We start from the raw sequence: 5,753 nt of genomic DNA, 5'->3' as shown, positions 1-5,753 counted from the left end.
CCTCACTTCCCCGGGAAAGTGGGGAGCCGGGCTCCGGACCGCCCCGCTGACTCAGACCCAGGAAAGCCGCGGTCTCCCCAAGGCAATGGGTGATATTCTGGATTCCGGGAGGGAGTTGTCATTTAAATGACCTGCGGCAATAGCAGTAGCCACAGGCCACATTCCAGTGCGGTTACTCAGTTCTGGCACTGGCCACCGCTGGTTAACCGTGACTCACAGTAACCTTTGTGCCAGTGAACCCAGTGAATGGAGGCCTCGTTTTCCTATGAATGCTCGAAGAGGAAGAAAGAGGAGAGATGGACCAGGCTGGACCACGCTAGCTAGACAGTGCAGATCAGGAGGCCTTCAAATGTATTTATTTAAAGTCTCCTTAAAAGAACCTGCCACTGGGAAGCAGGTGAAAGAAGGAATATCCGACACGAGAAGGTTCCCTCTCATTCACCAGCATCCTCCCCATCGCAGAGGCTAAAATGTTCAGCGCTTGCCCAGCTTCCTGCCGCTCAGACCTCTTGATCTGGCCTTCCATTTCCATCTCCAGTCTGTTCTGGTTTTAAACCTTCATCCCATCTTGCCCAGATCTTTTACAAGACTCTCCTGATTTTCCTCCTCGCCCCAGGGAACTCCGCTAAAGCTGAAACACACATCACATCAGGACATTTCTCTCAAACACATTCCAGGCTCCCACCTGTGTACACAGAACAGCAGTGGAGCCTGGGCCTTGAACCCCAGACCACCGGCCCCGCCTCCTTTCCATGACCTCTGGCCACACGAGTCTCACCTGGCCAGGCCCCACACAGCTCACTGGTATGCACACCTGAGCTTCTGAGAATCCCTAGCACACATCCCTATCTCTATGATCTCTACTAAAGAGGAAGTGAGTCCCACCCTGCCGACTTCATTCTCTCCTATAGTTTACTAATTTCCTTCTGGTCCACCCTCCACCAGGATTTAAGCACCCTTGTTCAAACACCAAAAGAAGTTCATTTTCATTTCTCTCAGGGCCCCAGCACAGTGCCTTGTGAACAGCACATGCTGCACTGGTGTTTCTTCCTCCACCTGAAGGGCATTTCCTAGTTCAAGCCTCTACTCCAGAGGAAGGTTCTCAATGGAAGCTCGTAAGCTAAAGGCATTCAGAACTGATTTTCTGACTACTAATTATGATTATGATATACACTAATATAAAAACTGGCTTCCACTCCGAATGAGGTCGTTTCCTGATGTCTATGTTCCACTTCACTAGTTTCAAGACCTTGACCCTTTTTATACCTGTTACCAGATAGATACTGATTTAAACCGCCCCTATTTCATATATTTTAGGAGACATCTTTATAGGTCTTTTCACATATATGACCACTGAAATCAGGATATATCCTACAAACGGTGAATTTTTATAGCTAAATAGGCAGCATTTTATCTCAGTGATACATATGAACCTTGGTATCTTGTGTTCAATGAAACGGGTGGTAAACGTATACATAGAGAGATGCATGTCTGTATACATAGAATATCTCCTGGTACATGCATTATAGATGTGGGTATGATCTTGGGTTATAAAATAAATGTGCTGCTGAAGATTCTCTCTTTAAATAGCATTTTAATCATATCAAGCCTTTGGTGGCTTTGCTATTTAAAGAAAATTTAAGAAGTTTCCTTTGCAAAGAGAATAGTCATTTCCTGATGTTCTATGTATAAATCTAGGTTTTAATACATTGGGTCTGTCTAAACTGTTATTTGTATAGGTAATTCCTCCTAGAAATCTGTAGGTGAGATCTTTTCATCTACACAAGTACTGGTCTACGGGAGCATATTCCTTTGGATGGGACTATCTGCATGGTAAGAAGTTACTTTATATTTTAAATCCGAAACCAGTCTCTCAATGTTACCCAGCCACCCCCTGTGGTGTTGTCTTCATTCTCGTTATTCCTGGATATTTTCTTGGGGTGGCCTGGCCCTAATCTCTGTCAATGCTTCCTTCCCGTAATCCAGTGGTTCTCGACGGATTTTGCCCCCTGGGGACACGTGGCGCTGTCTGGAGACATTTTGGCTGTCATGATTGGGGGTGGTGCTACTGGTATCTAATGAACAGAAGCTGCGGAGGCTGCCAAGCATCCTACGGTGCACAAGACAGCCCCACAACTAAGGACTATCTCGCTTAAAATGTCGGGAGAGCGAAGGTGGAGCAACTTGGATGTCATCGACTGATGCGGAGGCACATTCTTTCCTGTTAGACGGAAATGTCTCAATCCCAATATTCACACTTGGGTCACTTCTCCCACAACCTGCACTGTGGAGGCTTTGCACAATAAAAAGGGGTCCCCCTTGACTCCTTTTCTTTCCTTCCCAAACCAAATCCATTAACTAGTTTTATCAGGGCTGTTTCCAAAACACTTGGCAAACCTAACTTCTCTATCTCCATGGCTACTATTCTAATCTATGCAAACCATTTCATCAACATCACCTCTCTCCGAGCAGTCTTCCAACTGCTCTCCTAGCTTCCACTCTGGCCCCCGCCATCCATTCTCACTTCCTAGAGTGATCAGTTTCAGCCACTCTTAAAAATTCAAACTCCTTACTGTGCCCTTAAAGTCCTACATAACCTGGCCCCTTGCCTTCAACCCCACCTGGGCTTATGACTCTCCTCTCCCTGCCCCTGACTCCAGCCTTCACTCACCCCTTCACAGTGCCCAATTAGTTCCGAACTCAGGGCCTTTGCACCAGCTGGTCTCTTCGCCTGGAATGCCCTTCCATGACTGGCCCTTCTCTTCATTCAGTCTTGGCTCAAATAACAACTCCTTAGAGTGCTCTTCTCTGCCCCAAGTCAATCTCCTTCACAACTCCTCAACATCGTGTTCTTTATAGCACAATCACCACGATGAGGAGTATCTGTCTCCCCTCAACCAGGACACCAACTCCATGCTAAAAGGGACCTTGTATGTTTCTCTTCAGTGCGCAGCGGAGTTCCTGGCAGAGAGCAGGCAGTCAGTATTTGCTGAAAAAAATATATGTGGTATACCTCTTTAAATATAAACAAAATGAAGCCCCTTAAAGTATTATGACGCTTATGCCAAACATTTCATACGAAATGCTTCTTAAACATGAGCCATACCCAGATTTCACACTCTATTTCTGTGATATGGAGATTTAATCTCCTGCTATTTCAGGCTCAGGAATCCAGGAGCCAAAAGAAGAAAAGAACTCACTGACTCCTATCTCTTCGTTTCTAGAGTTAAAGAAATTCTGAAGGGGAGTCTGAACCCAAACTAAACTTGGCTGCTGGGGGGAAAAAGCCATAATTAGTGGAGAACTTAAAAAGCAAAACAAAACAAAAAGACCCCCCCAAAAACAAAAAGCAGAGCCGAGAGGATCCAGCTCTCATCCGGGATTGCACCTGCCGTGGCCCTTCTTAGTGAAAAGGCCCACGGATCAGGGTTTTTGTACATCCCATCATTGGGATGTACTTGGACAAACAGACTGAATGGAAAGATACTTATTATGGGCTGCATCTGTGCAAGGAGATTCACCTGAGCACAGACAAGAAAGCTAGGACTCCAGCCAGCGGGAAGCTTGCTGGTTTGTCCAGCCTTGCGATCTTGACATTAGCTGTTCCCTGGGCCTGGAAAACAGCCTGGCAGGCCCCAGATCTTTGCCTGCTGCATCCTACCATTCAGGGGCTCAGTGTCAATGTCACATTCTGAGACCTTCCTGGTCTTACTATCGGTCAGTCTCTTTCCGTTCACCCCATTTAATTTTATGGGCACCACTCACTCATCTTTTCTTGATTGTTTACTTGTTTTCATGTATTCACTGCCTCTCTCTTCCCCACCCACACCCCAAACTTGCCCATCTGCTCGCTATTGAGCCATACTGTCCAATACAGTAACTACTAGCCACAGTTGACCACTGACCATCTGAAATATGCCAAGTCCGAATTAAGATGGGCTGTTAAGTACATAACATACACCAGATTTTGAACTTAGTACCAAAAAAAAAAAAAAAACCTAAAATAAATCAATAATCATGTTGACATGATATATTTTAGATATGCTGGATTGACACATACAATTTTAAAATTGGTTTCACTTTTTTTTTTCACGCAGCTACTAGAACATTCTAAATTACAGATGTGGCATTATATTTCTATCGGTCAGGGCTGGCCTAGAGAATGCCTGGCACACAGTAGATACTCAATAAATATTTGTCGAAAGAATAAGTGAATTCTAACCACTGCTCTGAAGATATCTACTGTTGTCCATTGTAATCCCATTACAATGGGCTTTATTCAGTTTCAAAAGAACATAAAACTCTCTGGCCTTTTTTTTTTTTTTAACAGTAACTTGGCAGCTCTCAACAGCTCTGCCCACACCCCAAAACACAGTCGTCAATCATCAGGAAAAACTCAGAACTGGAAACAGATTCCAGCTAAAAAGGGAGACTAACTACAGATCGCTTTCAGTTTTAAGTATAAGGAGTCAATGGAAACAACAGCGGAAGCTATAAAAAGATTCACATAAGATTCAGACAAACAGTAGGGGCCATTTAAAAAGTGGTAACACACTCACTGAAAAGAAAGCCCTTATCTGGATGGGAAGGCAGAGAGAGCTGCCTCTACACCTTTTACTGAATGCCTGACTGCGGCAAACAAAGAAATCTCATTTCCCAAATTAAAAAAAGTTACACCACCCCAGGGAATACCCTGATTTGAACCTACCCACCCACAATCCCTGGCTCCATCAAACAAGCCTGGGAAACACAAACATCAACAATCAGAATTCTCCAGACCAAGAAGAAGCGTGAACTTCACTGGAAGAATACCAAGAGGTTCTGGAACAAATTCTGAACCCTAGGCCTTGACCCCTTCTGAGAATTTTCTCTAAAGACACTGCCTTTAAGCACGGGGGTATATATTCAAGAGTTGGAAGTCCCAGAATAAACCCCAAGCCCACCCCAAATTTCTGTACAGGTGGGGTTTAAAGGCAAGGTGGGTGGAAGGGAGGAGATGGAGGGATAACCTGGAGGTTTTGCCTTCGCGTAACAAGCACACATAACAAGCACTCCGAGATTACATGTTCATTTGGACTGACTCTCCAAGTGTATCTGATATTCTCAGACTTCCACACCGTCTTCTGATGACAGCTGTTAACAAGGGTAGAAGCATGAACCTCACCCATCAGTATTTCCTACACTTGCCCTATCAAACACGCCAGTAAGGATCAACATCCCCAGCCCCACCCCACCTCTACCAATCAGTCTCCACCGGGAAAGGCTCGCAATAAATTTTCTTAATAGGGACCCCAGACCCCATTCTTATGACTATGCAAGTTTGGGAAGCTCCCAACCACCCGCTGGGGCACGTGCTATTATTACCCCATTTTGCAGATACAAAACAGACTCGAGTTATGCGGTCCGTCCAAGAGCACACTGCTCGTAAGAGGCAGAGCGGACTCCCATCCAGACCTGCGTCACCTGGCACCTGGGCACCCACCCCCCCTGGGTATCACCCCCCCCAGGGCCTGGCGAACCCCCGCGTTCTCCCTGGGCGTAGGCGTCGGGCCTCGGGAGCCCCCCACTGTCCTGGGGGACGGGGATCCCCGGCACGCAATGGCCCGTGCTCCTCGGGTCGCTTCGGCGGCGGGCGGGAGACCGGGTGGCGGCCGCTGACAGCGAAAGTGAAACAAAGCTGGGCGACGGGCGCGCCCCCAGCCGCCTGCCCGCGCGGACCGCCCAGGCCCCGCGCCCCCCGCCGCGCCCCTCCC

Source organism: Herpailurus yagouaroundi, unplaced genomic scaffold (genome assembly GCF_014898765.1).
Source record: "Herpailurus yagouaroundi ecotype Mexico unplaced genomic scaffold, PumYag 191, whole genome shotgun sequence".
NCBI classification, from domain to species: Eukaryota; Metazoa; Chordata; class Mammalia; order Carnivora; family Felidae; genus Herpailurus; species Herpailurus yagouaroundi.
The sequence above is the reverse complement of the archived record's forward strand: the minus strand, read 5'-3'. Positions refer to the sequence as shown.